The sequence below is a fragment of the Schistocerca serialis genome, chromosome 9 (assembly GCF_023864345.2).
Source record: "Schistocerca serialis cubense isolate TAMUIC-IGC-003099 chromosome 9, iqSchSeri2.2, whole genome shotgun sequence".
Classification (NCBI taxonomy): Eukaryota; Metazoa; Arthropoda; class Insecta; order Orthoptera; family Acrididae; genus Schistocerca; species Schistocerca serialis.
In genome coordinates this window covers 96,684,201-96,694,994 of record NC_064646.1, presented here as the reverse complement: position 1 = coordinate 96,694,994, position 10,794 = coordinate 96,684,201, and the positions used below count along the sequence as shown (strand labels likewise).

Sequence of the window (10,794 nt, the reverse complement as noted above, 5' to 3'; positions counted from 1 at the left end):
AAAAAATATCCGCGCCTTTTCCGGGTATGAATCTTGGATCATCAAGACCGGTGTGTAGTGCCTCATCTATTAAATCACCACGTCCACAGTAACAGGGAGTGACTTTCGCGGTACTGGAGGATGGGGACAGAAGGCAAAAAACTGTAGGAAAACATATTAAAATATGAAATTTGTCGCGGACTGCAAAGCGCTTGGAAGATCACGCAACGAAAGTGTAGTCTGGTAAACGGAGGTATGAGGTGACTGACAATAAAAGGAGAGCAGGGGTGATGGAATATTACCCAACTAAATAAGGCGACGTCGAGCCCAAAAGGAAATGAGATACTAGAAGTAGTAGATTAGCGCTAAAGTTTGTGCAGCAAAATAACAAGCGTTAGCAGAAGTAAACAGAAAATAAAATTGCGGACTGTCAAAAATAGTTCAAATGGCTCTGAGCACTATGGGACTTAACATCTGAGGTCATCAGTCCCCTAGAACTTAGAACTACTTAAACCTAACTAACCTAAGGACATCACACACATCCATGCCCAAGGCACGATTCGAAACTGCGTCCGTAGCGGTCGCGCCATTCCAGACTGAAGCGCCTAGAACCGCTCGGCCACATCGGCCGGCTGCGGACTGTCAATAGCAAGGAAAGCGTTTCTAATAAACAGAAAATTGTTAAAATACAATATAAATTCAGGTTTTGAATGATTTATCTGAAAGTAAAGTACACATGTTGTGCTGTCCGGCGGCTTATGTGGTTGGAAATGAGCACACTTCGTACGTCGCGATAGGAGTATAGAAACTTTTATTGTTCCAAGATGACCGGTCTTATGCTGCCATCATCTGATCTTATGGAAAGAGCCATGTCGCATTACATGAAGTCAAAGCACAGAAGGCAATCCACACGTATACATATGTTGATAAAAAAACTATAAAATGCGCACTGTTGATATCGTCGTACGATACATGTATATCGGCATCGGGTGTGACTCTCACAAGCTTGGCGCACAGTACTACGCTACGGGCGGAATGTTAATATAGAGGCGGCAGATCCGCTACTTCTGAAACGAAATATGAGCCCAAACAGAAGGTTAGTAACAATCGCTATTTCAGGATGCGCTGTGGGATATGCGACAGCTGGTTGGGAGCTATGCCTCTTACCGTAAAGCGGCTGCGGAGTGTAAACGTGGAGTGCAAATATACACCATGCTATCTTCTCTCGGTGTATAACATCTCCTTCGGTAAGCTGATCAGCTCAGTCCTATGGACTCAGCGGGTGTGCTACCGCTTTATTAAAAGCAAGCTCAATGTATCTTTTACGCGTATGCTGATAGATATGGCTGTGGCTGATTATTTGGAATCGCAAATTATTTCTGTGATGTTGTTGTCGTTTGTTTAGGAGCTCAAGGTCGTGGTTATCAGCTGCCTTACAGTAACTGCATGAGATGATTACGAGTAAAACGTATAAAATGCAGATATCCTAAAAAGTTACATAAGATCACATCCCCTCTCTTGCACTCTTTCCCACATTAGCACAGGCAATCAGTCTTAATAGCACATGTTTTTTTTTTTCTTTGAGAATCCTCCAGGAACGTCATAATGTTCGATGCAGGATCTTGTAACGGACGTATTCAGCGATATTTTTCTATAATAGTGCGCGTACGTTCTTTTATTTATTTATTTATTTTGCTACCAAGAGTGACTTCCGCTACTTGCCAGTCATTTGGTACACGTCCAGTCACGCCCAGATACTGCGTATAACTATGATCCGTTCTTCCACATTGTACAGGCGAGTAAAAAAACATTGTCAACGTAATGATACAAACAGCTCATTTCCCGAGATTTCCACCCGTGTTATCAGTATCCCTGTGTTGTTGCCTTTCCTCTTCTTCTGGTTCCACAGCCTCTCCAGAGCAGTACCGCCACGATAGCACATATGTCGTCTGTCATATCGGATCTTACACACTTCCAACGAGAGCAAATTGTGCGTACCCACTTACCTGTTGGATGATACGAAATAAACTTAAGCCGACCGTTGTGACCGAGCAATTCTAGGCGCTTCAGTCTGGAACCGGGCGACCGCTACTGTCGCAGGTTCGAATCCTGCCTCGGGCAATGGATGTGTGTGACGTCCTTAGGTTAGTTAGGTTTAAGTAGGTCTAAGTTCTAGGCGACTAATGACCTCAGATGTTAAGTCCCATAGTACCTCAGAGCCATTTGAACCAAATAAACGTATGTGAAAACTGTTTGTCAAAGGTGATAATAGAAGACAAACTTTCCGAAACAAACGGGACAAAATTAATGAAGGTCGTCATCTCCTGTACGAAGATCACTGTCATCAATGTGGATGGTGGTCTTTATAGACATGATCCAGCGAAAAGCAGCGCGATTCGTCATGGGGACATTTAGTCAGCGCGAGAGCGTTACGGAGATGCTGAACAAGCTCCAGTGGCGGACACTTCAAGAAAGGCGTTACGCAATACGGAGAGGTTTATTATCGAAATTACGAGAGAGCACATTCCGGGAAGAGATGGGCAACATATTACTACCGCCCACATATATCTCGCGTAATGATCACAACGAAAAGATCCGAGAAATTAGAGCAAATACGGAGACTTACAAGCAGTCGTTCTTCCCACGCACAATTCGTGACTGGAACAGGGAAGGGGGGATCAGATAGTGGTACAATAAGTACCCTCCGCCACACACCGTAAGGTGGCTCGCGGAGTATAGATGTAGATGTAGATGTAGATAGGTGCCTGGAAGACAGAGCATCAACGAAACCAGTATTACGGTACATTTATAAGCAAAACAGTCGTATACAGCTGCCATGCCCAAAGCTATTCTAAACGAGTTGACCACAAGGAAGAGGATTCACAGCTGCGTCACAAAACGCAGGAAAAGAGAAATGCAAGTATGTAAAATGGTACAATGACTATCTTTTTGTACTGTTTATTTCCGCTGCGCGTGCGTAGATATAGGGAATATCGAGAGAAGCGTACAGTGGAAATACCTTCCAGCTGTGAAGCTAAGTGCAATATCTGCCACAGTATGTATACTCATGCCGTTATTTTCGCTGGCAACTACGATTACGGAAGGAAGAGTAACAGCTGTAGTCACGGAAACCATTTTACGAGACCACTACTTTCTCAGTCGCCTGACTTAATTATTATGTACATGTGTAGTCAGGCACAAGCCAGTGCAGTGTGCGCTGGAGGGCACTTAGAGTACAGGGTTATTACAAATGATTGAAGCGATTTCACAGCTCTACAATACCTTTATTATTTGAGATATTTTCACAATGCTTTGCACACACATACAAAAACTCAAAAAGTTTTTTTAGGCATTCACAAATGTTCGATATGTGCCCCTTTAGTGATTCGGCAGACATCAAGCCGATAATCAAGTTCCTCCCACACTCGGCGCAGCATGTCCCCATCAATGAGTTCGAAAGCACGTTTCTTGGTAGAGGAGGTTTAAACACTGAATCTTTCACATAACCCCACAGAAAGAAATCGCATGGGGTTAAGTCGGGAGAGCGTGGAGGCCGTGACATGAATTGCTGATCATGATCTCCACCACGACCGCTCCATCGGTTTTCCAATCTCCTGTTTAAGAAATGCCGAACATCGTGATGGAAGTGCGGTGGAGCACCATCCTGTTGAAAGATGAAGTCGGCGCTGTCGGTCTCCAGTTGTGGCATGAGCCAATTTTCCGTGGGCTACGCGTGAAACTTACCCGCACGCGTTCAACCGTTTCTTCGCTCACTGCAGGCCGACCCGTTGATTTCCCCCTACAGAGGCATCCAGAAGCTTTAAACTGCGCATACCATCGCCGAATGGAGTTAGCAGTTGGTGGATCTTTGTTGAACTTCGTCCTGAAGTGTCGTGGCACTGTTATGACTGACTGATGTGAGTGCATTTCAAGCACGACATACGCTTTCTCGGCTCCTGTCGCCATTTTGTCTCACTGCGCTCTCGAGCGCTCTGACGGCAGAAACCTGAAGTGCGGCTTCAGCCGAACAAAACTTTATGAGTTTTTCTACGTATCTATAGTGTGTCGTGACCATATGTCAATGAATGGAGCTACAGTGAATTTATGAAATCGCTTCAATCATTTGTAATAGCCCTGTACGAGTGTATCGCACCTACCAGCCCCCACTTCCCTCCCGCCACCCGCTTTCTACTGCATTCGCAGAATGTGCGCTAGATGCGAAACAACACTATCCTGACCCCTCAATATGGGCGCGAATTTCCTTAAGTTTATATGATGGTACTTACGCGAGAGAGAGAGAGAGAGAGAGAGAGAGAGAGAGAGAGAGACGTTGAATGAAGCGGTATGGTTTGTGACTCGTTCAGAATCGGGGGCCCGCGGAAATTCGCGATCTGGTCTCTAAGTGACGTACATCGCCTGCATTGTCACCTCTCGCGTTGCAGTTCTTTGAGCATTTCTGTTGTACGTTCACGATGTTTAAACAAACCGCGGTGAACTGTGCACCTCTCCTTTGCATATCTTGTACTAATCCACTTCTTAATTTACCTACAATGACGGACAACACTCAAGAGTAGACCGATAGTGTGTTGTGCCAGTGACCTCTTCCGTGTGTGACGTATATTTCCTTCGGGTTCTTCTTGTGAATCGTGATGCGGATAATTAAAGTTCAGGGAAAAAGGAATAATAACTGAGGCGTGCCGATGACAATTGGTCACTGACGGCAAAGGACTTGGACGAAAAGCTGAATGGAATGCTTAGTGTCCTTGAAAAGAGAAGATGAACAATCATAGAAGTAAAAGAAGGGTAACGGAATGTCGTCGCACTACATTAGGTGATCCTGAGGGATTATGAACAGGAAATACACTAGAAGAACTAGGTAAATTTTGAGATTTGCTATCTGAGCAGTAAAATAAATGATGATAGCCGAACTAGAGAGGATATATAATGCAAACTGGCAATAGCAAAAAAGTTATTCCTGATGAAGTGAAACTTGTCAGTATTTACTATAAATTGAAGTGTTAGGAAGTCTTTTCTGAAGGTGTGGGGCTTAGCTTGTACGGATGTGAAAAGTGCACGATAAACGCTTTCGAGAAGAAGACAGTGAAGTTTCCAAAATGTGATATTGGAGTAGACTGCTGAACATTAGATAGGTATATCGAATAACTCATGCGGAGGTACTGAATCGAATTGGGCTGAAAGCAAATATGTAGCACAATTTGACGTACAGGAGAGATCGGCTGATACGATGCTTCCTGAGGCATGCAGTAAGCGTGACTTTAGTAATGGGTACACGAAGGAATGCTGTGGTGTCCATTTTACTGTTGTACCAGTGGTTTAGTGCGAGCTGCCGTCGGGTTGAAACAACCCCTTAGAAAATTTAAGAATGACAGTGCTGGTAAACCTCTTACGTTATTTGATTTTCAAACAGCTGAGCAAAACTGAACGTACTCAGACATTTCTCTCTTTACTTATTCTGATCATCACTAAACTGACACACAATATTTTTATAGCGCAACGCAATCTGACTTTCAATAATCCCTACAAAAGAATGGCCCTGACTAACAATAACCTATACCTTTCATGAATCACTTACCTCAGAAAAATCTTCGTTACTCGAACTCCTGCAATACAGTGAGTGCCAATTTTTTTTTTTGGTCATCAGTCTACTGACTGGTTTGATGCGGCCCGCCACGAATTCCTTTCCTGTGCTAACCTCTTCATCTCAGAGTAGCACTTGCAACCTATGTCCTCAATTATTTGCTTGACGTATTCCAATCTCTGTCTTCCTCTACAGTTTTTGCCCTCTCCAGCTCCCTCTAGTACCATGGAAGTCATTCCCTCATGTCTTAGCAGATGTCCTATCATCCTGTCCCTTCTCTTTATCAGTGTTTTCCACATATCCCTTTCCTCTCCGATTCTGCGTAGAACCTCCTCATTCCTTACCTTATCAGTCCACCTAATTTTCAACATTCGTCTATAGCACCACATCTTCTGTTTCGGTTTTCCCACAGTCCATGTTTCACTACCATACAATGCTGTACTCCAGACGTAAAGCCGACCGCGGTGGCCGTGCGGTTCTAGGCGCTCCAGTCCGGAACCGCGCTGCTGCTACGGTCGCAGGTTCGAATCCTGCCTCGGGCATGGGTGTGTGTGATGTCCTTAGGTTAGTTAGGTTTAAGTAGTTCTAAGTTCTAGGGGATTAATGAGTCCCATAGTGCTCAGAGCCATTTGAACCATTCCAGACGTACATCCTCAGAAATTTCTTCTTCAAATTAGGGCCGGTATTTGATATTAGTAGACTTCTCTTGGCCAGAAATACCTTTTTTGCCATAGCGAGACTGCTTTTGATGTCCTCCTTGCTCCGTCCGTCATTGGTTATTTTACTGCCTAGGTAGCAGAATTCCTTAACTTCATTGACTTCGTGACCATCAATCCTGATGTTGAGTTTCTCGCTGTTCTAATTTCTACTTCTCATTACCTTCGTCTTTCTCCGATTTACTCTCAAACCATACTGTGTACTCATTAGACTGTTCATTCCGTTCAGCAGATCATTTAATTCTTCTTCACTTTCACTCAGGATAGCAATGTCATCAGCGAATCGTAACATTGATATCCTTTCACCTTGTATTTTAATTCCACTCCTGAACCTTTCTTTCATTTCCATCACTGCTTCCTCGATGTACAGATTGAAGAGTAGGGGCGAAAGGGGCGAAAGGCTACAGCCTTGTCTTACACCCTTCTTAATACGAGCACTTCGTTCTTGATCGTCCACTCTTATTATTCCCTCTTGGTTGTTGTACATATTGTATATGACCCGTCTCTCCCTATAGCTTACCCCTACTTTTTTCAGAATCTCGAACAGCTTGCACCATTTTATATTGTCGAACGCTTTTTCCAGGTCGACAAATCCTATGGAAGTGTCTTGATTTTTCTTTAGCCTTGCTTCCATTATTAGCCGTAACGTCAGAATTGCCTCATTTCTCTCCCCACATGCACCACTGCTGGCGGCACAGCGCTACACGCTGTTACCATCCAACTGCCCAACACTACAATAGCGAATATTCCAACAATGCCAACCAGCCACAGATTGCACACAGAACAGTCAGTGATTTTCATACAGAGCGCTACATGGTGTTACCAACATGAAAACATTACGTGGCGTTACCAACATAAAAACCTAAACAGCCTACTTACAATTTGAGCGCGATGCGTGAGCGCATTGTTCACATCTGATAATGTTTTCACTAGTGAGCTGTATTTCTTTCTGCAATTACATTGTTCCGACTGTGTAAAGAGATTATGCAAAGTTCTAACGTAGTTATTTGTTTTAATAAAGCACCCTTTCGCATTAAATTTTGTTGCATGAAGTGTAAGCAACAGCATTTCCGTTCTATCTTCTGTATTTCCTTTTATAAAATGTGAACAAAGTTCTTATATCCCCGAACATAAGGAACGTACTCCTTTTTAAGTCGAGTAAACTGAAGTGCAGCGGCGACATTTAGCGGGCTTTGATGCAAGGCACGTTTCTTGCCGCTGCAACGCAATACGCTCCGAGGTGACACAAGTCATCGGATAGCGATATGCACACACACACACACACACACACACACACACACACACACACACACGGCGGTAGTATCGCGAACACAACGTATAAAAGGGCAGTGCAGTTGCGCAGCTGTCATTTGTACTGACGTGATTCATGTGAAAAAGTTTCCGACGTGGTTTTACAGAGAGTACTCTACTGCATTGGTTGCTTACTTAGCTTGCATTTGTCACGAATCTCCTCCCCCACGTAAATTCCCGAGCGACTGGAAAAAAGCGCAGGTGACGCCTGTATATAAGAAGGGTAGAAGGACGGATCCTCAAAATTACAGACCAATATCCTTAACACCGGTTTGTTGCGGTATTCTCGAACATATTCTCAGTTCGAATATAATGAATTTCCTTGAGACAGAGAAGTTGCTGTCCATGCATCAGCACGGCTTTAGAAAGCATCGCTCCTGCGAAACGCAACTCGTCCTTTTTTCGCATGATATCTTGCGGACCATGGATGAAGGGTATCAGACGGATGCCATGTTCCTTGACTTCCGGAAAGCGTTTGATTCGATGCCCCACTGCAGGCTCCTAACTATGGTACGAGCATATGGGATTGGTTCCTAAGTAATAGAACCCAGTACGTTGTCCTCGATGGTGAGTGTTCATCGGAGGTGAGGGTATCATCTGGAGTGCCCAAGGGAAGTGTGGTAGGTCCGCTGTTGTTTTCTATCTACATAAATGATCTTTTGGATAGAGTGGATAGCAATGTGTGGCTATTTGCTGATGATGCTGTGGTGTACGGGAAGGTATCGTCGCTGAGTGACTGTAGGAGGATACAAGATGACTAGGACAGGATTTGTGATTGGTATAAAGAACGGCAGCTAACTCTAACTATAGATCAATGTAAATTAATGCAGATGAATAGGAAAAAGAATCCCGTAATGTTTGAATACTCCATCAGTAGTGTAGCGCTTGACACAGTCACGCCGATTAAATATTTGGGCGTAACATTGCAGAGCGATATGAAGTGGGACAAGCATGTAATGGCAGTTGTGGGGAAGGCGGATAGTCGTCTTCGGTTCATTGGTAGAATTTTGGGAAGATGTGGTTCATCTGTAAAGGAGACCGCTTATAAAACACTAATAAGACCTATTCTTCAGTACTGCTCGAGCATTTGGGATCCCTATTAGGTCGGTTTGAGGGAGGACATAGAAGCAATTCAGAGGCAGGCTGCTAGATTTGTTACTGGTAGGTTTGATCATCACGCGAGTGTTACGGAAATGCTTCAGGAACTCGGGTGGGATTCTCTGGAGGAAAGGAGGCGTTCTTTTCGTGAATCGCTACTGAGGAAATTTAGAGAACCAGCATTTGAGGCGGACTACAGCCAACTTATATTTCGCGGAAAGACAACATAAGATAAGAGAGATTAGGGCTCGTACAGAGGCATATAGGCAGTCATTTTTCCCTCGTTCTGTTTGGGAGTGGAACAGGGAGAGAAGATGCTAGTTATGGTACGAGGTACCCTCCGCCACGCACCGTATGGTGGATTGTGGTGTATGTATGTAGATGAAGTTGTATGGCCGCACGACGGGAATGAACAGACATTAAACGCGGAGTGGTACTTGGAGTTAGGCGTATGGGATATTCAATTTCAGAAATCGTTAGGGAATTCAATATTCCGAGATCCACAGTGTCGAGAGCGTGCTGAGAATAGCACATTACAGACATCACCTTTCACCACGGACAACGCAGTGGCAGATGGCCTTCAATTAACGACTGAGAACAGCGGCGTTGGCGTTGAGTTGTCAGTATCAAGAGACAAGCAACACTGCGTGAAATATGCGCAAAAATCAACGTGGGACGTACGACGAACGCATCCGTTGGGGCAATGTGGGAAAATTTGGCGTTAGTGGGTTACGAAAGTAGACGACTTGCGTGAGTGCCATTGCTAACAGCACGGTCGACATCGCCTGCAACGCCCCTCCTGCGCTCGTGACCATAATGGGTTGGAGCCTAGACGGCAGGAAAACCGTGGCCTGGTGATATGAGTCCCGATTTCAGTTGGTAAGAGCTGATGCTAGCCATGAAACGGTCAATAAGGCTCTGTGCAAGCTGTTGGTGGCTCCATAATGGTGTGGGCTGTGTTTCTGTGTTTACATGGAATGGACTGGGTCCTCTGGTGCAACTGAGCCGATCGTTGACTGGAAATGACTATGCTCGCCTACATGGAGACTATTTGCAGCCTTTCATCGATGTCATATTCCCAAATAACTATGGAAACGATGGAGAATATTTAAGGATACCACATCATCGGGCCGGCCGAAGTGGCCGTGCGGTTAAAGGCGCTGCAGTCTGGAACCGCAAGACCGCTACGGTCGCAGGTTCGAATCCTGCCTCGGGCATGGATGTTTGTGATGTCCTTAGGTTAGTTAGGTTTAACTAGTTCTAAGTTCTAGGGCACTAATGACCTCAGCAGTTGAGTCCCATAGCGCTCAGAGCCATTTTGAACCACATCATCGGACTACTATTGTTCGCGGTTGGCCTGAAGAACATTCGGGGTGAATGATCTGACCACCCGCCAACGGCCTTGCCGCAGTAGTAACACCGGTTCCCGTCAGATCACCGAAGTTGAGCGCTGTTGGCCTGGACTAGCACTTGGATGGGTGACCATCCGGTCTGCCGAGCGCTGTTGGGCCGGCCGCGGTGGTCTCCCGGTTCTAGGCGCGCAGTCCGGGACCGTGCGACTGCTACGGTCGCAGGTTCGAATCCTGCCTCGGGCATGGATGTGATCAAATGGTTCAAATGGCCCTGAGCACTATGGGACTTAACAGCTGTGGTCATCAGTCCCCTAGAACTTAGAACTACTTAAACCTAACTAACCTATGGACATCACACACATCCATGCCCGAGGCAGGATTCGAACCTGCGACCGTAGCAGTCGCGCGGTTCCGGACTGCGCGCCTAGAACCGCGAGACCACCGCGGTCGGCCATGGATGTGTGTGATGTCCTTAGGTTAGTTAGGTTTAAGTAGTTCTAAGTTCTAGGGGACTGTTGACCACAGCAGTTGAGTCCCATAGTGCTCAGAGCCATTTGCACCATTTTGAGCCCTGTTGGCAAGCGGTGTGCACTCAGCCCTTGTGAGGCAAAACTGAGGAGCTACTTGATTTAGAAGTAGAGGCTACGGCGGGAGAGCGGTTTGCTGACCACATGCCCCTCCGTATCTGCATCCAGTGACGCCTGTGGTCTGAGGATGACACGGCAGCCGGTCGGTACCG

General features: G+C 45.5%; 1 pseudogene; it reads left to right on the top strand.

Annotated features, from left to right (window-relative positions):
• The first annotated feature begins 10,095 nt into the window (after window positions 1–10,095).
• On the top strand, window positions 10,096–10,213 carry LOC126420265 (5S ribosomal RNA; annotated as a pseudogene).
• Window positions 10,214–10,794: the final 581 nt, after the last annotated feature.